The sequence below is a fragment of the Ammodytes marinus genome (genome assembly GCF_949987685.1).
Source record: "Ammodytes marinus genome assembly, chromosome: 21".
Lineage (NCBI taxonomy): Eukaryota > Metazoa > Chordata > Actinopteri > Uranoscopiformes > Ammodytidae > Ammodytes > Ammodytes marinus.
The window spans coordinates 18,599,573-18,626,396 of NC_137225.1; the positions used below are offsets into that span (position 1 = coordinate 18,599,573).

Sequence of the window (26,824 nt, forward strand, 5' to 3'; positions counted from 1 at the left end):
GTCGCGAGCACATGGAAGTCAGGTCGAGATTTGTGTCTGTGAGACGCGCGAGCGATCATCAGGAGAGGAGAGAAAAAAAGGAATAAAAATAAGCAACAAAGCAGCGATAAAAGCAGCCCGAACAGCGCGGTAAGAGCTCTCTATGTTGTCTTCATTCGAGTGCATTCATCACCCTTTAAACTCATTATTTATTCCACTAATTATTAGGCCTCATGACAATGCAAAGTAAAACAAATCTCTTTATCTTAAAACCTTTCTGGAGGCTACTTAATATAAAGGAGTTCTAGTGAGAATATGGTCGATTTAGCTGAGGTTTGAATGTAATGTGAGAATACAACTATTGTTCTCAAAGCAAGTGTTGTTTGCGTCTGGTTTCTCTATTGTCTGTCCAACTCTTCAGAGCTGGAGAGCACATGTCCCTTTGGTCTCTTGGTTTGTTTCATCCGACTTTATTCTTCTATATATCGAAGCTTAACATTTAGACTTGAAGCCTTTTTTCCCCATGGATCATAAAGTGTAAAATAGTAGCTACAGTGGATCATAATAACATAAGGCGTCTGTGATAACATCAGGCAGACAGGCACTGCTTTATCCTGACTTAGTTTACAGGCTATTTTTATGCACTCTGCTGAGCTTGTTTGTGTGCAACAAAGGAAGACATATTCTAAAAGTGTATATATTGTATTCTCTTGGGTCTGTGAATGCATATGAAAGCAGTAAAGCAGAGGAGGTGGTGTTGGAGCATGTCTGAAAGATGGGGATTAGTGTGAATTCTTTGAGTGGACTTTAAAGGGTGGGCAGTGACAGTGCATTGTGAGCAGGGAAAGTGTGCTGTAGTGGCTGACCTGGGTTCAAGCCTCCCATGACATAGTATCCTCCCTGCTGAAGGTTTGTGCTGGAAAAACAATGAATGGAGAAGGTGTTCTGAAGTAGCTATATAACACTTCATTTGTTTTTGGACATTTATAAGTCTAGAAAAATCTGCAAACAGGCATTTTATGTCAACGCTGGGTTCAATTTGGGTGAGAACTGCGACTCTCTTCTTACAGATAACATCCATTTTTCAATCCACATGTCACATTTTCAGATAAAACCTAACCCCGACAGCTAAATGTAATTCCATTTCCTTTTTTTGCAAAATGTACTACAATATTTCAATGTTTTGGCATAGATTGTCTATTTCTAAAGCCAAACAACACAGTCAACTGCTCCTGTTAATATATTTATACTTAATTACATCACGTGAATTCAGTTAAACTTTTCAAGTCCAAACTGTCTCAGCATCCGGTAGGAGAAGGCGGGGCTGTTTTACTGTTAGTTTGGAGGTCAGTCAGGGCAAAAATGATCAATGTACAGTTAGATTCTGTGTGTAACATTTAGATAAAATGGAACAAATGACCCTGTTGCATACATATACCATCTTCCATCAGCGATTCTGCAGAAAGCTTGATGTCAGAATCACTTTTTGTGAAAATCGGTGAATATCAGGATCCGCTACTTGTCCATACTATGAACACTGAAGAAAATCAGGTGTTTATACACAGCTTAGGCTCTGTAAAGTGGCATGTTGCTAGCTAAGGTGGCCCCCTTTGTTTACATACCCGTTCACAGAGCCTGGCCTGTGTATTAAAACCAGATTGTATTTTCTGCACACTCGATTAGGGCTGCAACTAACGATTATTTTGATAATCGATTAATCAGTCGATTATTTTCTCGATTAATCGATTATTAATCGATTAGTGTTTTGGTCCGTAAAACGTCAGAAAATGGTGAAAAATTTTGATACATTTTCCAAAGCCCATGTTGACGTCCTCAAATGTATCGTTATGTCCAAAACAAACAGATATTTCAGTTTACTGTCATAAGAAGATTAAAGAAACTAGAAAATATTCACATTTGAGAAGCTGAAATCAGAGAATTTGGAATTTTTTTATTAAAACTTACTCAAAACGATTAATCGATTATCAAAATAGTTGGCGATTATTTTAGTAATCGATTAATAATCGATTCGTCGATTAATCGTTGCAGCTCTACACTCGATACACATGATTTTGACAACAAGCCTTCTCCAGAATCGCTGACTCCACCTTTAACTTATTTACCATGTTTCAGCTCCGTTTACTAGTCACATAGCCGGCTCCTAACGTTTTTGTTTCAATTGGAAATGGTTTTATCCAGGTTCAAACACCACCACTTATTTAGCTTATAAGATAAACTTGTATCCTATATTGACAAACACAGTGGAGTCACATCAATAGAGATTTGCAATTCCTCAACTGTAGAAGGGAATTGATTCCTTCGGCTTGTCTGAAGGCGCTCCTCACTGCAGTGATTTTTGCAGTAAATGTTGTATATGTTAAAGAGTGTATCTTAGAGATCTGTGTGTGTGTGTGTGTGTGTTTTCCAGGCAACCGAGCCAAACTTCACTGCCTCGCCACAAACGGCTGCACACATACTTCTCAGATACTTTTAGAGGCCCAGGATTACATAGAGGTCTGCTGTTATGTAATGTGTGTTTTGCAGTGCTGGAAGCTGGAATAGATTAAAGCGGTTTCATACTCTCCCAAAGTCCAAGCTTGCAGCCGCTCGCCCAGTTTGACTGTCTCTTGTCTCCTGGCTGTGTCTCATTTTACAGCATCATTATTATCAAATGACCTCACTTTCCCGTTTGGGAACACGCTGCATTGCTCATTTGCATGCTCTGTTTCTGTCTGTGGGCCGTCGCTGTGTGTGTATGTTTTATTGGCGCTGACAACGTGTGTTCGGCTGCCAGCGTCTTGCCTTTCACGGAATTTCCAGAGTGAGATATTTTCACTCATGTGAAAGTATTTGGAGGTAAATGTTGCGAAGGAATGTGACGCACGTGCTCTTGGATGTTTACTCCAACACATATTTAACGTCCAAACTGGAATTTGACCTCTCTTATTGATGTGTAAGGAACCATAAACGATGATGATACTGCTGTTATTGTGCATATGTTAAACCCTCTTTTGGACATACAGTATGAATTGGCAGCATCAAGTCTATGAGTATCAGTTGTGAAAATGGCAAATTAACAGACTTTTAAAAACGCACAGCAACAGGTTTGACCTTTTGGTAAATGTGTACTGTACATGTTCATATCAAGACAGGGGAACCTATAAGGGGCTGAAATCACAAATGTGACTAAGAAACAGCTAACTATGTGGTCACTAGCCATGGAACGATTATCCTGGCCAAAATAGTGACATTAGGGATATTATCCCAATACACATCAAAACATTCTTAGAACTTTTAAAAGTGACTTTAGATCATTTAGGATTTATGAATAACTGGAAAGAGCCCTAGCCCCCATGAGTAAGCGTTGAGATTATTTTTCGCAATTATGACGATAATGGACATTCATCATGACCGGCATATTGTTAGTGTTTTCCATTGCTGGTCAGCACCTATGGCTAGTCTGCTCGTGTGCAATGAAACTGAAGTGATATAACAAAAGTGCCCGTCCACCTATTTACTGCAACAATCAAATTACTGGAGGACCTCAATGAAGGGGGCGCTACCACTGCAGGAAAATAGATTAGACTTAAAACGTTGTTCGGGGCACTCGTGGTGTAGTGGTCAGAGCGTCAGTCCTCCCCGCAGAGACCCAGTTTGAGTCCGACCAGTGGTCAGTTCTCTGCATGTCATTACCCTCTCTGCACTGTCAATAAAAATGCAAATCTTAAAAAAATAAATACAATTATAATGTTTTTGTGATCACACTTTGACCAGATAAGGACACAAGTCCAAACAAACAACAAGGAAAAGTCTGTACCCTTTCTTATTTAGTTAAAAACAAGTTAAAGCTAACTGTATGGATTGGTCGTCGTCTTTTTCATAGCTTCACTGTTATGTGTTCATTTGTCAGGTTTAATTCGGAACATAGGCTTGTGTACTGTATGGAGCCTCTGAGAGAGGCTATTTGGAGCAGTGTACTGTGGGGCGCTCACAGCTATGTCTGGCTGTTATGTAACCCTATTGGTCCCTCTGGTGAATGATGTCATTGGCTAACCTAATATGCTTTTCCAATATACAATTTGATAAAGAATAGGACCGAAACCAAGATGTGAACAAAGGCTTACATTCCAAACTCCTATATTTTTTAAACCCTCATTTTAAACTTGAAGTTTCTTCCAGATTACCAACACACTTAAACATCATCTGCCCCATGCCTTTTCAGAGGTGTAGCATTCACTTTTTAACCATTATGCATTTATAGAAATCTGTTCTGACAAGCCTATTTTATCTCAACTTTTCAGATTTCTCACAGATGGGGAGAAAAAGCTGCTGAATATTGTAGCTGGTCTGCCCCTTTATTTCCCATTTGCATGCAGAGGGGGATGTCAGTGCAAAGCAGATTATTGTCATGGGAGACAGTCCTTATCAGAACAGTACGTACCGGCTGGATTTAAGTTAATTCTCCCATAGGTGTTTCCCCTCAGTATCAGTGTGTGTGCAGACCTCCACACAGGAGGCTGAGAAAAGGGGCAGATTTCTAAGTCAAGTCTTGGTGGAGGAGAGGAATTCTGCAGTACACTGGCTTCACAGACAGTAAAGACCCCGAGGCAAATTGTTTTGATACTGGGCTGTGTAAATTGATTTTACACTACATACAGGTGGATGTTGAAGTAAGTGCGAGTTTTGTAACCAATTCTATTCCCGCAATGACTGCTTTTCACATCATCACATGACATATTGACATTAAGGAATCTGTGGTACGTGTGTAATCGTATATTCCTGTTGGACTTATGCATGACGATGGTTTGGGGACTAAACACTGTCTGTTAGTAGTAGTATTGAGTTTAAAGAGACCGTGCACAGCAAGGCGTAGAAGGTTTCACATGGTAAAGAGAAAATCTATCCAAGGACTCATCAATCAGTGGCTGTGTACATTAACATAAATGCCCCCCCCCCCCCCCACTCCCATAGGAAAAGGAAATACAGATGCAGGATTTCACAGTGATGTCCAGCCTTGAGTTGTGAATGGAACTGCTGATGTCATCCGACCTTCTGGGTGCTTCCGGACAGAACTCCTCCATGTTCCTGTGGTTTTTAAAGCTGATTATATGAGTAGGCGATGATCCTAATCGAGAATGTATACAGTTTTCTTTCATAAATGTTCATGCTGCATCTTTGAAAAGGAAATATAAAATTAGTTAAGGGACCACTCGCGCCTGTGGTCTTCTGCCTCCTTTAGCCACACTTCCACACAAATCCCCCTAGTTTTCAATTTATGTCGCTTCAAAGTTAGAAAATTCAGTTTTCCACCCCGGATGACATTTTCCAATTTATTTAGTTCCTGGTTGTTCCGGAAATTATAATAATAATAATAATAATAATAATAATAATAATAATAATAATAATAATAATAATAATAATAATAATAATTGACTGACTATAGATCATGGAAGTCCTCCCATTACGTCTTCTTCTTTCTGCTTATTTTACATGCTCACTTACGAGTAGCCTCAGCACGGCTTATTCCACCAAATGACATGTTGCAGTAAACACACAGGAGGAGGTCAGAGTGAACCTTCAATCATAGGAGAGTGCGGACGTTGGCCGTGTTTAGTAGACTGGGTCACTCGGACACAAACGTATAGCGCGGATTGCGACGTTAACGGACGAGGGGGGCAAACCCTTTTTCACTTCCCAGGTTCTCTGGTTTGAGATGAGTCACACTCTTCAAACAATGTGTTTGATTTTGCTGTCAGTTCACCTCAGGCACGGAGGGAGAGAACAGACACAAACGGTTGGACTGACCTACATTCTGTGTGTTTATGTGTCTGTCCTGCCGCTGCTGCTGCTGCCAGTGGAAGGAGTCCAGAATGAAAGGGAACAAGCCCACTCGTTTAATAAGCCGCTTTTATAAAAAAAAATATTGTAAAGCTGGAAGAGCAGAGGAGGGGCGCAAGATGGATAGACTCCTTTTGGTTTTTTCCCCGCAGCAGTGAAAGGTAAAGCCTCAGATGCTATTCAAACACGATGACTAATCAGACATGTGTTACTTACCACTGTTGCCACAGGGATAGCGTAGGTGGCTTTTTTGGCATTCAAAACAAGGCTTCCGTAATGGCTCTTCCCAAAGCGGATCCCAACCTGGGGCTGAATCTGAGGTGTCATTAGTCACAAAATGACCAAGTGTTTCTGTCAATTATTATTATTTTCGTGAAATATTGGATCGTTTTACCTCTTCAAGCCTCTAGAAATCATTTGAATGAAGCCGTCTTGCATTCGGCATGATTCATTAGCATCGTAGGTGTCAATGACACTTGAGCGCGGACACCTGACTCCATTTTCATCTTTACCCCCCAAATGAGTGTGGGAGCTGTGTCCAACAACCAAACCAATCAGAGCTATGTGGGTGTGATTAAGAAACGGGACGTTATCTTCTTGAAGCAGAGCCAAAAAAATGCAGTAGATGAATTTCCACGAAAATTGCAGCAAGCGAGGAGATTGTTGGCAGCTGTATAGTTTGTGTTGTAAGTCAGCTCAGAGAGATAACAAGTTGTGTTTTTTCGTATCAACATGAAAAACATTGCCTGCAGCTACATTTTACAGCCTTTACTAAAATGATAAAATTGAAACGGATATTTCACTTAGTTATGGTTTTTAAGGAGTAAAACAAAAAACCTTCTCAAACAGAAAACAAAGACAGACTAATCAAGAAAGTGAAAGAAAGTGGCAATTCAATTTAAAGCTATAGTGCGTAACTTTTTCATATGAATGAATGTCGGTTACATTCAAGCCATTGCCAAATTAGTTGACATAAAGTTGATTAAGCCTATCAGCTCCACAAAACTCTCTGAATTTCTCAGTATGGCAGCATTTACAAACCGGTGTCAACCCCCTGACACTGGCGCAGGAGCTCAAGAAGTGCCCATGAAATGTTTCAGTTATTGATTCTACTTCTAAGAAAAAACCTGGACGTACAGAAGAAGGAAATGAATCCATGCGCGATCACCAAAGGCTTACCTCGTTTGACTACAGTGTTGTTGTAATTACTCTGGCGACAGAAGTTACACACTATGGCTTTAATTATCTGCCAAATAATTTATTAGAATAAACAATACTGCTGCCTTTTTAGCTCAAAAATCCAACTGTGGCCCAGCGTAACCCTGGCTGTGAGTCTCAGTTAAATCCTATTTGCTCACATGCTGTTGCCTAGAGCAAGTAAAGCTTTTGACTGGATATTCATACTGTAAGCAGTTGGCACGAAGCAGAAAATGTGTGTTTTCCCCCACTCTTTTTCCAGGCGCTGCATGTCGGGGAAACTCAAGGAAAACAACATCTTAAATATACTGATTCAACACGGGGAGACTGTCCTACACATCTTAAAGCTCATTCACAGAATTTTATGGTTTATTAATTTAATTACTGAAGTGCGTGTCTGACAAATAGCTACATTTGCAATGTGTTTTTTTTTCCGCCTATAATTACAGGCTGGATTATCCTTATTTATTCCAAAGAGAAGCAGACAGTACAACATGGGATCACATGCTTTGCAAGCGGGGTTCACGGTGCAGTTTAATGATCATTAAAGCAACTTTAATTAAATATTAATAGCGTCGTGTCAGCGCCAACTCTCTCCCATCACCCGCCCATCGGGGGGGTTGGAGGTCGGGCCGCTGTCCGTCTGGCAGAATTCATCAGGCTGATTAAAAGTAAAGTAAAGGTTAATGTGGTTTCACTCCTGGAGCGAGACTGGCCTGTGCTGCTGCTGCCATGGTCGCTTTCTCCAAATGAGGAGTTGGGTTTTTTATGGGTCGTTCCATCTTTAGGGTGGAAACAGCTTTTCCTCCTCTGTTTTCTCCCTCTTGTTGTGTTGTTGAAGGGGGCTGGGTAGAATGTGTGAAAGCTGCCACCAGAGAGACGTCTGCAGCCGTTATGCAGTGTGTTCAGGTGGCAAAGGACATCCTCTTGTCACCTAAACGCAACCCTGTCCTCGTTCATACGGCCTTGGGTTGTCACTCAGGATCCCTCAGTTGTCTGTCTGGATGAATGGTCTGCAAGATTACCCACAATACAACCCGTCGGAGTCATTCATCTTCTCATGATAGATGAGACAGACTTTAAAGTATGATATAGATACATATAGTGTGTTTACATTGACATTTAAAGGTTTTACTGTGTGTATTTTCCTTCAAATGAACCCGCTAGATTGATTCGATTTTAGGGCATTTTCCGACCACATTCCCTTCACACTTCAGAGCAGCAGCGTTCGTTCTTTTCTGACGGGGCGCCTTGGGCACACACAGATCCCTGCTCCCTTTTGATGTGCTGACTGTCTGTCCCATGGGTGGTTTTGATTGCCTCTCTACTCCCCTCCTATGTAAGTCAATAGTTAGCCAGCCTGCCATCTGTGGGAATTGATACCTCTGCTGAATCATACTATTAAAGTGCTCCCTCCTCCATCTTCCTTTCCACTGTCTCTGCCCGCACCCTCTCACCCCGAGCCCCCCACACACACACCACCACCACTAACCCCTCTCTCTCTCTCTCTCTGAAGCAGGGCTGGAGGGAGGCGTCTTATCTTACTGACAAAGAGGCAAGAGGACATGGCTGCCAATTGGGCTAAGGTCGCGCTCAGACTGAAAATAGCACTGCATTACTGCATTGGTGTGAGCATTACCAGTGATGGTGAGAAGAGAGTTTCCAGTACTATGACACATGATAGTAGAACTCTGGAAAGTTATCACGGGGCGATCCTTACATCCTCTGTCTCAAATATTCAGTGTTCATCGTGCAGTGTCATTGTCCTTTTAAAGACATGGCATTAGCATTTTTTGTTGACCTGGATGAATGCCAGTTGGCGATTTTAGTGTTGTAACTCTAATTTATGTTATTAGGTTATTTTTGTCTGGCCCCTGAAGTCGCCCTGTTTTAAAATTAAACGTATGTCTTCTTGAAAATTCTCATTACTGGTTGCAACCAGTTCAAGCTTTATTTAGCTTTGTTCATTAGGAAAATGGGAAAAATGAGAGGAAAGTCAAAATGTTTTTTTTTTCTTAATGAACTCGTGTCCTCTCACATTTATCTTGCAGTCCCCCATGGGCCTCATACCCCCAGCTTAAGGCCCCAGACAGATTTCTAATGACCCTCTCAATAAATTCCTACTGTCTCACTCAAATCTAAGTTTAGGGTTACCTGTTTTTAGAAAGTCAAGCGGAAGCCATATGGTCCATCAGGACTAAAGCAGCTCGTAAAACAAATGTTTATTTATTGGTGGCTTTAATGGCAGGCCATAAATCATCTCCCTGCTCCTCCCGTGTCACCTCTTTCAGTTTTTTCTTGGAGGACAGTTGTGAAAACACAGATAGGGACAACAGAAGCAGCAGCCGGCTGACACCTCCAGCCTGTAATGGAGATACAGTGTGAGGAGAGTTTGTGCTGCCTCTGCTGACTTGTCACTGCTAAACCCAGCAGGCTCATCCTGGTCCTGATTAATGGATCTGTCTATTGGGCCTCACAGGGGAAGAGCATGGCTGTTTTCCCATTCAACTGAAGTCCTTCGTTTATTTGCCCACAACAGATGGGCCCCCCGGGGCCTCGGGCTCGTTTGCACCTCCCCTGCCTTTAGCATCCTTCATCTTAATCAGTGAACAGGTCGGCACCTAGCCTACAGGTGACCTCTGTGACTGGTCCACCTTCACAGTCACCAAACACTGTGGAAACAACGGATCATTACTCTTGTTGTGTTGTCAGGGGGAGACTGGAGGTTGGTGAAGATTTCCTCTTTGCTTTTCCACCTCACTCTGCAGGAGGAAGATGCACTGGAGGGTGACAGATGTAGTGGTGTCTCTTTTGTGTGTAGTGTTGTTGATGTTGGTTACATGACAGTATGTTTGTGCAGAAGTATGAATGCTGCTTTCTTACAGGTTTTATTTGATATATAAGGAAGATATTCTCATTATATGTCGCCCCTAAAGGGCAACCTGGGCATATTGCAGTTCTCATACAGTGTTGATTGATTAGTTGAAAGTGAAGATTTTAAATTTTTTTCTTTGTATTTTGGACTGTTGGTTGGACAGTGTTTTGAAAGTATCATTAAGGTATTTTAGGCTACTGTAACAAAATGATGAATCCTAAGTTATCCTAAAATCCAATATGCAAGATTGGTGTTGACCCTGGTGTGACGGATCATAACAAGAAGATAATAAATCATATTTAGTTGCTATAAGCTCCACCAACTTCAACAGTATTATCCTGCTTTTATATTATGCATACATTATAAGTAATAAATTAATATAGTGTGTACAACAATCACAGCGGACACTTTCTATAGGTACTTTTACTTTTCATTCTTAACATTTTATTATTATTATAGTTAACATTCAAAAAACTTACTTCACCAATGTTAAAAATAATATATTGAATCTATTGACTGGCACCTCTCCAGGGGAACAAGTAACATGTGGTCGATCTTTAAGAAAAAACAAGCCAATTAAACATTTCCCCATTTAAACCATTCTGTGTTTCTTGTCCCAGAATGTGTTTTTTTTTTTACCCTTTTTTTTTTTCTTGTCCGAAATGAAAGATGCATTTGTACTTGGAAATCTAATCATCATGTTCTGCCAAATGAGACAAATGCAGCACCAGACTGAAAACTGCCTGGTCCCAGAAAGCGCCCGTGCTCTGCCATGTCTCCAGAGCCTTTTCATTCCCCCGGGCAGATTGTCTTTGTTTGTCTGGAGCTCGTGTTAGATTCTACATCTTGGATCACAGACGAGACAACTGTTTTTTTTTTTCTCGAAACTCCCCGTTAATTGTTACAAATGTACAAATCCAGAGCTTTTGTTTAAGCGCCTCAGATTTGGGAGAGTTGAACATGTCTTATCCTCGTCTCTCCTCTGTGGTGACATTGGACATTGTTTCCTCTTCCTGCTGATGGCTGTTGTTCTATTCACTATCAGGGAGAAGCAGGACGCCACTGTTTCAGTTGCTGCTGCTGATCCCCACAGATTAGATTGCTGTCCCTAGGCTTGAGATTGCTTGGTTTCACTCTGAGACATTACATGAAGCATTTATATTCAGGGGGGCTATAATGAATGCATGCCATTATAATGTGGGTGTGTTTGACCACATAATATAAAGAAAATGCTATTTTATGTCTTATAGTTACTTACTTTGAAATGAGGGTGTGACCAAAGCATTTGTGATAGATTCAGCAGAAACATTTAGTAATAGCTTCCTCCCCTGGATTATTTCCATGTCAGTTGAACTCTTGCTTATCTCTGACTAACCCAGGCACTTCTCCTTCTTAGTGGGGAGTAAAACAGATGCTTCATTCGAGAGTATTAGCTGAATCTCCCACTGTAAACTGATTATGGATTAAGAATGAGAGAGTGCCCTCTCGGCGCTTTCCCTTCACTGCTCACTTGACTTGGCCGTTCTTTTCAGTCGTGCCACATGCCTCAAGTATCGCCTGAAACTGTCTTCCCTCCTCATTTTGGCTAAGTGAGGTTTTGTCCTGCCCAGTGATCCGACTGGACATTTTTTCCACAGTGGCAGTTTTGGTAATATTACTAGCGAGGGAAGCAGCTTAAAGATTAAAACCCAACAGATTTATAACACCTCTGACACTACTATTTGCCTATTCACTAAATACAGGTGGTTGTTCAATTAATCCTATTAGTCCCCTCATCCCCTACTCCCTATTTTTGATATCACAGAGGCAGAAACATCCTGTCTTTTTTCATTTGTAGCCCTATCATCAACTAGTTAGCTAAATCAGCTAATTGAGCTGGTTGAAAACAAAAATAACAAGTTGGTAATCCTCAACAGTGTGGAATTAATGTCAAAGAGAAAGACGAGTTTCTTTGCGGTGTAGAGTTAGGTAATACTTACATTATGAAGTATGAGAAGGTAGCCTAAAGATGCGTTTGTTGCAAAATAACCATGTATGGCTGCTTAGCTTGCATGTTGAACGAGCAAGACAATGGTTAAATATATGCTTGACTTTTCAAATGTTCTTACAGGAGTTTAAATTCCCGCAAATCCACTGAAGAGCAGGACAGAGTGGCTAATGTTAGCTTAAACTCTGAAAATAGTATTATTGGATCATATCAGCCTTACACTGCAGACTTATCAGCTACAGCTAGCTAGTTAAGCTAAAATAACGTCCATGAGTTGGTTGCAAACTCAAACTGGTTTTAAATGTTTCCAGCTGACTTATTATAATACAAGGTCGTCTTAAATAGTAGTTTGCTATAATTCTTCACGCAAAGAAATCCAGACTTAGTTTTTGTTGCTCAGCTATGATTGGACAATCGCTGTTCCAGTGGGGAGGGGTTTAGCAAATGGTCAATTAAGAAGAAAAAAAGTCCTAGCTAGTACACGCCTTTGTCCGCTTCATTCTTTTGTGGCAGTGAATGGTATGCTCGCAGCTGATCGGACGGCTTGTTGTCTTTGTCTGTAATGCCCTCACATGGTATTTCAGCCCACCTCCGTTTAATCTCTTTGGGCCTGAGCCAACTCTAAATGCACAGATCGCCTCTTTTCACAGAGACAGCAGTGTCAGCAGGGCTGTGCTACTCCACTGATTTAACCCCCCCTCCCCTCCACCAACGAGCAGACCCCTGGGTCACTGTCTCCCATGCCCTGAAAAGGAGGTTGAACCTGTGGGACCGACGCTGTAAAGTGGCCTGGTACTCGTCAGCTGCTGGAGGTGTTTTGTCTAAGGCTTTTTTCATTTTTTTTTTCATTCATTTACTTTGTGTGAGTGTGCCTGTTACATTAAACAAGCAAGGGCCGACGTGTAAATATTTAGCCTTCCAAGTTTGAGAGACTTCAAAGGCGGCATAGGAAATGAATGGGGGGGGGGGGGGACATGCTCTGACTTCTGCAGGCCAGATAAAAGAAGTAAAACTGCCATAAAGAAAGTTCACAGCTTTCCTACAGTTTCATTATGTAGGGGGCAGTGATTAATCACATCACAATCTTAAGCTTTCAGTTTTTAAATGTCTACTTGACTTTTCTCATCATCATAGTTGTTGACTAATGTGCGACAAATTAAGACTCCCACTCTCTGGTAAAGTTATTGGCCGTTCCTTAAAACGACAGTCGTGCTGGGTCGTGTTAAAGAGGAAGGGGTTACGACAGGTCTGGACACGGGGGTGAAATGTCATGACTGAAGAGCACTAGAGGTCGTTTTAGGTCTGGATAACAGACTGGTGTTCCGTGTTGAGACAGTTTGCGCAGTTAGGTCATGACCGCTCCTTTTCTTGAGTGTGGGAGCTGTGTGTTATATACAGTTATGCAGTTGTACTTCCTCCTTTTGACCCCAATGTGGAATGATCATTAACAACATCACACCTTGGTAATTTTTAATGTTTAAATTTGAATAACCTGAGTTGAAGTTATACCTAGGTATTGATCTGGTTATATAATCTTGGATCCTGTTGAAGGCTAATGCCATGTGTCACATTGGTATTTGTTTGTTTCTGTTTCATTGCCGTTTCTGTCCTCAGCTGCTTCCCTATGGGCACAAAAAAACAAAATAAATACCTTGTGACATTAGGATTAATCAGATATATCTTCATTATCTAAAACAGGGGTGTCCAAACTTTTTTCACTGAGGGCCACATACAGAAAAATCTACGAAGGGCCGGGCCACTTGGCAAAAATAACACATTTATCAGGACATGTAGCTGCTCTGATGTTTAGTTTCATAGTGTCTTCGTAAATTGTAATCCTTCTTCACGGCAACACTTCCCTTGCAAATTTATCAGACACACTTCCCAAAGGGCCCTAAGCAGAATTTGATTAGGGGGCCCCCCTCCAATGTTAGCACTGCCCAAATAATTGACTATTGTTGAATGCCTTCAGACACCCAGCGTTTTCTGCGATTGCCTCCAATGTCCAGCTGGGTGAAAATAGTAGCCAGCCGAGGTCCCAACCCTCCTAGGGGGGTCTGGGGCTATGCCCCCCCTGGAGATTTTTTTAACTTTTTGAAGTGAAATGCATGAACCTGGTGCACTTTGAGAGGAAAATTAGAAGGCTAAATCTGAGGAATTTTGTGTGAACAAATAATTTGGAGATACTGTGTCAGATGAATTAGAAGTTATTGAAGGACACATGGATTTTCCATAATAATATTAATAATATTAAAAAAAAAAATATTATGCAGGGTCCTCTGGGATTGGCTTGGTGCTCTTTTTCTTTTATGGGACATATTTCTTTATAATATAATGAATGCATTTAAATTATTTAAAAACTAAAAGGGCCATATTACATTATATTTTTTAAATGTGCCGCGGGCCAATCAATCAGTTTTGACACCACTGCATTAGTGGGTTAACAAAAAATAAATAAAATTAAAAGGGCCATATTACATTATATTTTTTAAATCGGCCGCGGGCCAATAAAAATTGCGGGCCAATAAAAATCGCGGGCCGTAGTTTGGACTCCCCTGATCTAAAACATCTGATGGTTCACTGTTAACAAAATTAAGTGACATCATGGAAAACGTAAAAACACAAAGGTTAACTGTAAAATACCCAGAAAGTTCTCACAAGGATGTCTTATTCAATTCTTTTTTTTTCTTTCTCTCTTTTTTGGACATTTCCTTAAATCAATTAGGATTTTTGTATTAGCTTTTTCAAAAGCAATTGACAAGCCGGGAAGAGGAAATTAAATTCTTTGCCTTAACTTTCCCAGTATGATAATGGCGTCATTCTTACAACAGGAAATACACGCTCTCCCGTCAGAAAGGGGCCTGTTGTTTGGTTATTGGATTTGTGTGGGATGTTCCTTAATGACTGGAAGTGAAGATGAAAGAAGAACGAGCGGGGTGAAATTCCACGAATGCCACTGAGGACATTGAGTGAGCATAGGAATCCTTCCAGCTACTCCTTCTGTGTCGTATAACAATTAAATGCAAATGCAGGGTTTTTCCTGGCTCAGAATGGGCCTTTGGGGGGTCAGTATGCGGACCAACTTTTTTTGGGGTTCGCGACTATGTGCAACAGTAAAGGCAAAACGTTATTGTATTTTAAGAGGGCAGTTTCTGTCCAGCTACAGAGCATTTAGGTTAGCCTGTCAATCGCTGTGTTACCATGGAGCTTACTGACCGTCCGATAACATCACAATAAAGAACCTGTAGATATGAAGTCAAAATACAAAAAATTACTGTTTCTAATTGATCTAAACCATGGAAATTGCAAGAAGGTAGGGCTGCTCGATTATGAAAAAAATCATAACGCATATGATTATTTACACATATGGACAAAAAAAACAAGTAGACAGATACAATACCCACACAACCCCCTCCCCCTCCCTCACATAAACAGGCAAGAAAGACACACAACAAAAATAAAGAACAAACGAACAAGACAAAATAATCAAGAAAACAAGCTACAAATACATAAAAATCTAAACAAAACAAAAGCAAAAACAAAACTGGGGCAAATCTCACATGGCACCCGGCAGGGTAAGTGGCACCAAGGGGGCAGACACCTCAGTCCAGGGGGCGCCTTTAGCTCAGTTGGTAAGGTGTCCGGGCCCAGCAGCAGACCCAGGTTCGATTCCCACCCGCGGTCGTTCTCTGCATGTCACTCCCCTCTCTGCCCCATTTCACCTCTGTCTCTCTGCACTATCAAAATAAAGCATAAAATGCCCAAAAAATATCTTTAAAAAAAAAAGAACACCTCAGTCCATTTATTTAACTTTTAACAAGGTTGTTTCTATTTACACCATGACTTTGGACTTTAAACATAAGCCTAATTGAACTGAAAACAATGAAAATAGAAATAGGCTAAATAAGTAAATAGGGCACGTATTTTGCTAACAGGGATGTGAGGGCATCATTCATTTATGTCTCAAGGAGCTGGCTGGATATTGTACAGTGTTGACTGTTGTGGTCAGGGCCGCCCATAAGGGGTAGAAAGTGGCAAAGCTTTCTAGGGCCCAGCCCTTGGGTGGCCCATGGTCTTCAGAGGCCAAGAACCTAACTGAGCCTAACATTATTTTTAACAGAAATATTCACTATAACCATTTAAAACTTACACAACCATAACGACAACACAAACATTTTAAATATTGTAACTTGGGTAAAATGCCAATATCTACTCCTCTGCTACCCTCCACTTTATGTCTGTCCTGTGTGCACGGCACACTGAAAAAAAGTCACTAACACCAATTTTAAAGCCATTAGCTGTTTATATTTACGATTTTGACATTTTGGGGAACGGGCTGGGCGGGGCACTGGCTCTGAGAGACAAATATTAACGTGGTTAGTATAAACATAAACAAACATTCGCCAAGTGTTCGCTAGAGATTACCTATGCCTTTTAAACATCATAACATGATGTACTCCCCCACCCTTACCCAGGGCAGGTGGACTGGGTACCACAAAACTGAGCTGAGGGGGAATGGAGGCTGGCCAGGGAACTTGTATAACTTATAATTTGACCCCTTATACATTATGCCTGGTTGGCTTCCCACCTAGTTGTAGTAATGTGTTAATCACAAAATAAATATCAATTTGTTCTCCCAGGAATTGTAGAATCTTTCAGCCGTGGATCCATTTAATTTTAACTCTCAAAAAATAATCCAGTCTTGAAGAGCTTTTTTAAATTTGAGTTACAGTAAAATTATTTCTTTGATGAATTCAGGTGTCTCCATATCAGACAAATGTAGTTCTTTAATACAATTATGCATTCATTTCCTTTACTTTTTTGTGTGCCATATGGTTACAACATTTGGTTTTGATATATTGTTGTACAGTTTTGTCTGGATTATTTTACCTGAGTCGTCCTGCTACTTGTGTCTGGGTGTTATTCTATGAATTGTGAAAAGTATTTGGACCCCTCAAGTAAAACAGAAAACATTCTTATAAAGTTGACAAGGTAATTACTCTGTTGTTTTCCTGAGTCTACAAACAGGTTTAAATTTCTTAACGTACATTTTTGTGTTAAAGAATTTCCCTTAGGGGACAATAATGTCCAAAGTCTTTGATCTATGTCTTCAGGTTGACGCCAGCAGCCAGATACAATTTGAAAAAATCTCCATGAGTTTCATGTCACCTACTGAACATACTGCATAGACAACCAGACCCAGGTGTCACACCATAAGGATGTCTGACCAGTTCTTTACTGCACCTCAGGGGCAACCCGCAGCATTAGGCAATATCTGTTATAGTGTCCTTTGTTGTTGCCTGCTCCTGTGATAAACCTAGTGAATACTCAAGAAAACCAATGTTATTTTGTAAAAATATGTTGAATATTAAGCAATTGTGTGAGTTTTAGGGTATTACAATAAATGTGTAAGTAAGTCAGAAATGTGCTACTATTTTTAAAAACATATACAGTATAATAATCACAAAAGAGTCCTTTTTCTCACTTGAGCTCCTGTTCCCCAAACTCTCGCTGCATGTCCCTAGTTGATATAGATAGTCAGTCTATCTACAAATACATGTGTGTTTATTTAGGGATGAGCGCACACACACACATTGATACAAGTAAAGTATGAGTTAGGGGGCCCATTGACAGGAGGTTTTCAGGGGCCCAGCCATTTGTGTCGGCGGGCCTGGTTGTGGTGGCAGGAGTCAAGGAGCTTTAAACTCCTGTGTTTTTTTGTTCCTTTATTGCTTAGTCATAGACCACTTTGATTCGACTAAAAGTGAATTGACAAATTGGTCAGGATGTTTTGAGGTGCAGACATGGTCGCATATGCCTTTTTTTTTCTTTCTCTCGCGGTCGCATAGGCCTATATTAGGCCTTTCACACCGCAGCGAAATCTGAGCCGGTTCCGGGCTAGTTCGGAGCTAGAGCCAGTGTTTTGGTTTCACAACGCCAGAGAACCGGCCTGTTAAAACCGGTTCAACTCAAACCCCAGGATTGAGCAGGGTTTGAGGTAAGAACTGCTTGCGCCAGCGGCCGGGGGAGGGATTATCCTGACCAACCAGACCAACTCAAACCTCATGCCCGCCATATTTAAAAACACCGCCACTACGAGACGTAAACTTAACATAATTACCGAACGTAGCGATCAAATTGACCGGCGAAAATACGCTGTATGGGTCCTGTTTGCAAAGTAGGGTTACCAGATCCCAATTCACCAGATGTGGGACAAAGACTACGTTTGTGCGGGACAATGTGCCGTTTTTTTTTTAGCAAAATAAACTTGTGTCACCACCGGTAATGCCAGAGACACGGCTTTCTATATAAAAACACTATCTTTAGATCAGTGCGCAGCAGTTAAGTTACTGTTAAACAAATAGAGCATTAAGGCTGCGGCTTCACATTATAAGCATTTCACTGGCTTCACATTAGCATTTCATTGGACAAACGTGAGTTGGCTTTTGTTTTGTAACATGAAAGTAAACGCAGAAGCAGGCAGCACCTTCACAGCATGGACATATAAACACAGAGCCCACTGAGCCGAGCAGCGCGACAAACGGAGACACACACACACAAAAAGTGAGAGCCTAAACGTGTAAAAATAAGACGTATTCGCAGCTGTTTTTGTGCTTAAAGCTAGCGGTAGCTTTAGCGTTAGCCACAAGAGCAGCGGCGTCGGGCGACGTACACACACGTTTACAGTGACGTCATGACGTTGCTCTCTTGCCGGCTGCATGGCTGGCTCTGGTCGTTGTGAAACCAACCGGTTCATAACTGGGATAAGGCTGTAACCAGTTTTGAACTGGCCCCAGCACCAGCCCGGAACTGGCTCATGGTTCTTTTTGGTGTGAAAGGCCTATACGTCATGTGACTCGAGTGTCCGCGTGTGACATATCTTGCACATTATTTTATTATCTGTTGTGAGTCTGAACTATTTTCCGAAAACACAATTAGTTTTACCTTTCTTCTCGACGACTTACTGCCGTCCTTCGAAGTTTTTCAAAATACCCGGCAATGCGCCTCCAGCTAGTATCTCTGAACCAGCTGAAAGTTAACTATCAGGTGAGGGCGGGGCCGAGCAGAGCTCACGGCTGAAAGGGGTCGCTGCATTTAAAAACCTGCATGCCCCGGCGTGCGGAACAATGACAGTTAAATTACGATTATTTTGTTTTCATTATTGAGGGAGGCCGTAAATGTAATCGAAATTGAAATTCAAGTTATTGACTAGTCCCTCAAAAGGATGACTTAAATTGGGCTGAATTTAGAGAGGTTTTAAATGGCTATATTTATTCTAAAATTTTATCATTTTGCCGCTGGTGATTTTCCTTTGGCGCTGTTTGAATCCTCTTTGGGGGGCGCCGAAAATTTCTCTATGCAGGAAAAACCCTGAAATGTGCTCATTTTTTAAGCGGAAGTCAGAGAACACAGTGCCAGTGGTCTATCAAGTTAGTTCATGACACAATGGGACTGGAGTATTTAGCTTGAATTTTATATCACTTGCAAAGGATGGATGTGTTTCACTACTTTTCTTCTATCTATTCCTAATCCTACATCGGGCTCCTTCCCACTCCTGTCAGTAGCTCTGGTCCTTACGAAAACAAAATGATCCATCAAGCCTGGCTGCAACAGAACCTTCTGGCCAAGCTCATCAAAGAGTGGCTGTGTCCAATTTTGCTTAATGAGGGAGTAGGCAGTAATGATTTCATCCAATAGTTTCATGTATTATTAATTGCTTTTAAAAGTTTTTGATAACTCAATCTATGCTTTCACCTTATGAAGACCCTGAGAAGATAGTTAGACATTTAAATAGTTAGTTAGTTAGATAGTTTGATATTTGTTAAAGGGGGAAAAATGCTTTCATTTGCACATTGTGAATTATAATCTGGCTTTGAAAGTCCCAAAAAAAGCTACTTTCAGAAAATCCCTTGCTGACTTTAAGGTTTGTAAATGTATCCATTTTAGAATTAGGGGAGGGGTCCGCGATTCTGGAGAGTGCTTATTGTCGGAATCACTTTTTGTCAAGGTCAGAGGCTTTGCTGCCAGTTTCACAAAATTATCTTTTAGGGATTATTTCTGTATTTTGCTATCATATTTGATAGATGTAACAGGAATTTCCCATTTTCAGGTAACCCTTGTTGTCCTTGGTTTACACATGTTTGAATTCCTGACTTCAGTTCCTCTTCTCTCAGGAGACCCTCCCTGTCCGTCTTGACTCAGGTATTCATGCTGTGTTCTGGTCTCATGGGAGTTTCCCATAATTAGTTCATGTCAAATTGTAAAGGACAGTTAACTCTAAGTCAGACATGGTTAGTCTGTGGCTAAACAAAAGGCATACACATGTGGGTGCCTCGATCTCCTCTAACCACCTTAATGAAGGTAAAACCCACATTTGATTAATTTAGAGATATATCGTAGGATTACACCTTCTCTCTGGTTCTGTTTCAGTCTTCGGCTCAGCCTTTCGATTGCATTCAGCAGGGTGAACTTTTGCATAAATATTCACATAAATGTCCATTATATTTTTTTTGTTATATTTGTCTTTAGCTGTTTGTCCTTTTCTATCCGACTTTAAATTGTTTTGTGTCTAATCACAATTAGATCCTTGTTTTATTTGACCCAACAAACTATAATATGACTTGTAACAAATTATTCTGATGTAATAGTTTATCTGTGTAGGATCAGAAAATAGTGAAAAATAATTTCCATTAACGAAAAAGTTGCAGAGGAATTTTCTGTAAATTGATCAACCTTATGTGCGGTCAATACGTATACATCTGTAACCCTAACACTATACTCTACAACAACACAGCCATCTTGGAGTCATTGAAGTAGTCACTAAGACAATTTGTTAATTGGTGAAACTGCACTATAAAGTGAGTTTGTCAGACAAGCCAATGATATGGATAGAGCAGTTTTGTGTTTGACATTTGACAGTAAAAAATTATGCTTCTCCATTTTAATTGACATGAATCTAAGATGAAACCACAAACTTACAGCCAGCGCTGAAGTCTATGGGATTTGGTGTTTGATACTAAAAACATAGATTGGAACTGGAGTACCACCTTTAGAATAATACACCATGTTTGAAAACTTTACTTTGGACTTTGAAGGACAGGACAAACTCTTATGCCAATGTGTTCCTGCTTATTTTGAAAAATTGTGGAGCTGTCATGCGACGTGGCTGGAATATACAAGCCGGCCACCGTTTCACTTTTATTACACGCAGCATGTGACAGATCTTCTGTTAAGGAAGGAAGTTGAGGAGTGCAGCGCTCCGCAAACGGACGTGAAGAGGGTTTACGTCTCTCTGCTAGTTTTTAGCTTGAGATCCCTTGTGTGTGTGTGTGTGTGTGTGTGTCCAATATAGCTCTCATGTGTTGTATTCACACACACAAAATCAATAAATTGTAAAGCTTCAAAACGAGTCACACAAGCCAAGTTTCTGTCCGTCCTCTATAATTTGCAGAGGTTTCATGAAGGGCAATCGTTGTTTTAATCACGGCCGTTTAAGCATCGTAAGTTCTCCGGGCTGAATGCTCCTGTCTCGCTCCTCTTTGTCCCCGCTACTTCAGAGAAAGAAAAAAAAAAGAAAAAACGGGCGAGCATTCATTCTGGATCTGCACCTGTTGATTGGAGCGTACGTCTTCCCCCGTTTTTACGTCTTGAATTTACGGCCCTCAGCTGGAGGGACGACCTTTCACTCGGCCACTATGGGAGAGCCGCGGCAGCTGTGATGACTTCACTGGCTGCTCGTGTAAAAAGACTTTGAGGAGGGCAGGCACTGTATCACTCTCCATGTCACTTCACCTTAAACCTGATAGCAGCCTGATTTGACACACCGCCACCATCAGCTGTTAGCTTCGATCTGATTTGAAATCAATTTTCATAGAAATAAAAAGTTATCCTTGTTGTCTCATTTGTATCTCTTCATGTGCCTAAAAGAGAGGCGGGAAGTGACCACTACCAGTTTTTCATGTGTGGTCCTTGGAAACAGAAAATTGCCTCTTTTTTTCTTTTCTTTTTTTACAAGGCTAGCAGCTGTGTGAAAAGAAACATAAGCAGTGCTGATTCATGACAAAGAGTAGCTTATAAGTCTGTGCCAATTTATTTCTGGTTTGGCAGAAAAAAGAGGCATGTTAGCACGCCGTCCTCGGTATGAGGAGAAATCTCTTTCTTCGTTAAAGGAGGATTTTAGGAAGTGCCCCATTACCGAGGAGCTCTTCGTGCCTGCTGGCTTCCCTCTGGAGCAGCTGTCGGTCTGCATGTCGGTGGGTAAATCTCTGAAATACAGATTGCTAATGAGGCTGGAGCTCTTGACGAAGGCCCTGAACTCAACATCGCACTGTGTGAAGTGACGAGGTTGACCCCTGCTGCGTCCGGAGAAAACTTCAGACGTCTGAACGTCAATGTACGACTCATAACGAGCGCGCTCATCTGCAGCTTTGAGATGTCTGGCTTTGCTGTTTGCTAATAATCTTTTCTCACTGAACGTAGAAGTGTCTGGAGACGTCATCGAGGTGGTCTTTTAAAACCCAGAAACAGTGCAGGTCAGACCTTTGACCCCCCTGTAGGATTATGTCTGCTGACCGTTGCCCTCGTTTTTGGGTAATGAGCACTTTGTCGATGAAAGAATGGTAGCAGACCGTCGTCGGAGCGGCCGGCCGGCCGGCGATAGCACCAGCACCACTGCACATTCCTGCCAGTTCACATTACAGTGGATATCTGAAGCAGCTGGAGCTCGACAAGTTTAGTAACTGGTGACTCGAAGGGGCTGACGCTGCTTTTATTCTGCTAGTGAGAAGCAGCTCATTGCAGATCTTGTATCCCACCCGGTCCTCCATGACCCATTACCCAATGGGCATTCATCGGGTCAAAGGAGAACTTTTGCCAAATGGTTTTTGCAACCTGGAGTGTGTCTCTGAGCTGAGTGCTAAGCTGGTTTAACTTGTGAATGTATCAGTCCTCCGTCAAGAAATAACAGATTCCTTTAGCCCTAAAAATTATTTTAAGTTAAAGATGGAGTCAGCGATTCTTCAACATTCTTGTTGTAAAATTACTTTGTCAAAAGCAGCTTAATATCTCCTCCAGATCCAATACCTGTCTGTACTGTGTGCTCTGAAAAAAAGATCCAGTGTTAATACACAGCCTTGGCTCTGTGAACTGTCATGTTGCTAGCTACGGTGGCCCCCATTTGTTAACATACCCACATGTTGACACAAAAAGAGCATTTTACACATGTATACATCTTAATGTATATGTTATCTTTAAATTCATCCTTCAATATGGAAACGGTAAACGACAAAAGAAATGTCACCACAAGCTCTAGTAGCTGTCTGGAGCGTTATGTCCTTGTGACTTTAAAGACTCAACCAAGGCGTCGCTAGATGAGTCTTGAGGGTCATCAGATAATCACCAAGGTATGAAGCAAGGAAATATAACTTTGTGCTTCTTTTGTCGAAACATTGTGACACAGTTTCATCTTCTCACGCCTCCAAAACTCCTCACAACAGATCCATGGACACAAGGATCCTCTAATGAGGAATTACAGGGCAAAAGCAGAAGTTCAGATTGAAGGTTCAAGTTCAATAGTTGACCAAACAATCACACCAAGTTTCCATCTCAACGTTCTAACTGACATGGATGAGAAGTCCTTATAGGACAAATGAGGAGACCCCATGTGCCTAAGATCTCTACCTAATCAACCTTTCATTTGGATTGTTTGATCGAGTGAATGTATTTCATTCCTTATTAAGGTAATTTAATTCATGTTAGGATGTAGCTTTTGTACATAGGTTCTTTCATCACTCCTGAACAAATGTTCTAGGGGGAAAAAGAGATTTGGTGTACAGACGAGTCAGAACTTTTCATTTATTGATGGCGATTTATTGAGGATGTGTAGTTGGGAAGAAGCCAGCATGTAGAGAGAACATTCTGGACACATAATCCCTTTGTTGCTTTCTTACTTTTTCTGCTCCTGCATCATCTTCCTGCTTTGGATAATAAAGTTAAATTAGATTAGATTTTTGGATGGTGATTCCTGTCTAATGTGTTGCCTGTAATCCTTGATAACTGCTGCTATCATGGCATTCATTAGGAAGCTTCTGTGGAAGGCAGCCAGCCAGCTCCCTGTTTGACCTATTGTAGACGAGACTTTGCCTCCGAGCGCCGCTGTTATCAAGTGACTGACCTGGTTTAATCAACATCTGATGAAATGGGATTTCCCACTGCGCGCCAAAGTCACGGTGGGAAATGTCATATGATACGAGCTCTCTGTCCTGCGTGCCTCAGTGTTTTAGCAGCAGAAACTAGTTTGGTTGCTGCTGACTTACCATGTATAAATAGCAGTGGTGCATAAATAAATGTTACAGCTCACTGTCCGGTTCAGATATGAGTGTGCAGTGCAGCGCCAGTCTGTCCATAAAAGCTGCTGCATACTATGAAGGGCCCATGTGACTGGATGCCGGTGAGAGGATTTCATCTGTGTGCCAGTTTTAGCCGGGCCACGCTTGGATACCGAACCTCCACAAATAGGGTGGAGATCACGTGAGGTGGCCAAGGGTGAGGGGGGGCAGCAGAGTGCCAGTCAGTGCCACCTCGCCCACATTCTTTTAGTTTTCTCTCAGCCGCCTGGAAATACATTTACTCTGACACGTGGCGTCCCGGCTTTTACAGCCACTGAGCTGCTCCACAAGTCAACCTCTATGTGAACCATATAATGCACATGGGAAAGCTGATGTGAGCGACAAATATGTCAAGTATAGAGACACGAGGCAGGAGTTCCTCTATTTAACCCCTTGGGATATACAGTATGAGGAAGATGTTGTTCAGTTCACTATTGTTTTTTTCACTGAAACATGCCTGGGTTTTTTATTATAAGCGTTGATGGTTAGATTTAACAATAGGAAATGTAAATGTAATTTCGATCATTCTTTTTTCTAATCTGTCTCTCACAAGTCCCCTAAACTTTAAGTAATTACAAAACTGAATCACTGGAGAAACTTCATGTTATGCACCCAAAGGTTATTGTGCTTCCCCACTGCAAGACAAATAAACTTGCATCTTTAGTGACGGGCTACGTTGACGAAATGCTCCCAGTAGCAGAAAGAAAAGTGACGGATTTAAGCTTCTGTTTCTACACACAAAAGTCCCTTTTTAAAAAAAATTTAAATCGAGTTTTTGTCTTATTTTTACACCGTTCTTCACAAAATTGTCATTTTTAATCACCAAATTAAGGCCATTTTTGTATACATTATTAGGCTCTTTGGTGATGTGTGTTACTTTTACTTGGAATAACTGAAAGCCTTACAAGACATATGACTCACTGTTTATCAGATGTACCGACGTGTGAATTTGTGTTTTTACTCTTAAGCTGGACAAAGATGAGTGTTTGTTATTTTTTTCTTTCTCTCTACCTGTCTCATAATGAAAGGAGCGGCTCATTTGCAGCATTGAAAGTTTGTGTTCATAACTTGCATTATGATACGAAACTTGGCTCACCAACAGTCATACCGGTACTTTAAAAAGTTTTCTCTTTTTTCCCCCCGCTCTGTTTTGCAGGGTGGGTGGTGTTGCAGACCCTCATGCAGTCCCGAGTTTTCCTGCAGCTGTCGCGCCCAGAGACGACTGAAGATACTGATCTGGATGGGAAGGATGCAAAGGTGGAAGCAGTCAGTGTTGGATTTGGTTACATTGGTTCTTAATGGATCACACACAGACACACACATACTGGTGGTTTTTTAATACTATCTACTTCCCCCTTTCTTTGAGAGGACACAGATACACCCTGAATGGGCCCCTGTGGTGATCTACATAGTGGTTGGGAAGTACCTAGTGTTACAACTGTCATGCTGGTCTGCTTAAAGGGACAGTGGTGAACACTTTCTGATGCCGTGTGTTCTCGTTTCGGGTCTTTACTTCAGTGTCCTTAACAGGTGACTGAAACAACCATATGGTTAGATGTTTGAACTGTCGCCATTAGTGACTGAGCAACTTTTCTGTTCAGAGTTTAGGAGTTAAAGAAGGTATTTTCAGTTTTCTGTAACCACAACGAAGTGAAAGAGGAATGGAATTCGTTTTGCAATAGTTTTTTTCTTTTTTTCTAAGAACCACTTGCATACTCTGTGCGTCTTTACTGGCACTATACACTGTTGAATGTTTTGAAAAAGCTGCACACTTGTCTGAATAAATGTTTCACTCTGGCCGATGTTTACCGAGCGTGTGCTTTTCTTTCGTGGAGCGTGTTCATTACACCCAAGCCGGTCCTGGGGGGTTTTGCATCAGTGCATTTTACAGCTGCAGAGGGGGAAAGCGTTTAATCTGTACATGAGGTCCTCACATTTCTCACCATGGGTCATTTAAGCACACCAGACACTGTATCTGCAATTGTTACCAAACCCTGGCCACGGCACAGAAGTATTGCAGCGCGAATGAGGAGTTGTCCTGCAGAAGTGTGAGTTGATACAGTTTTGTATTCCTTCTATTTTTTTATCACACCTCGGATCTTTTTTGCGTAGTATTGGCAGTCGCTTTTATTGGTAAAAAAAAACAATTTTACTCACCAGAGTAATTCCTGTAGTCTCGGAAGGCAGAGACATTCTTAAAAAGACATTTGATTCGGTAAGAAACCAAATAAGACTTTTTAGACAAACGGCCAAGTAAAAGGCTCAGCATTGTCCAGATAACATCGTCAATAAAGACATCTTTACCGACGATTAGAATACAACCACACTGTGCAACATTTCCTCTGCAGCAGTTTTAATGTATAAATACTCTCACCCTCACAGAAGTTGCTGCTGTTTTCCGACAAATCCACAGACAACAAACAGGAACAAAGCTTTTGAAGTCCAATAAAGCAGGAACAAAACGTCATGCGATATCTCTTCGCCGCATGTCGCATACTGGAAACCGACTACTTGGTCTTAACGAGTTTTTAGCGATCTCGTTTCCGGTGTGTTCTCAAAAGC

At 41.3% G+C, this 26,824-nt stretch overlaps 1 long non-coding RNA gene across 1 annotated transcript; it reads left to right on the plus strand.

The window, feature by feature from the left end:
• Positions 1–8: 8 nt before the first annotated feature.
• LOC307267969 lies at positions 9–26,071 on the plus strand. The gene is made up of 2 exons (XR_013845428.1): positions 9–129; positions 25,419–26,071. It is a non-coding gene; the product is annotated as an uncharacterized lncRNA (long non-coding RNA).
• Positions 26,072–26,824: the final 753 nt, after the last annotated feature.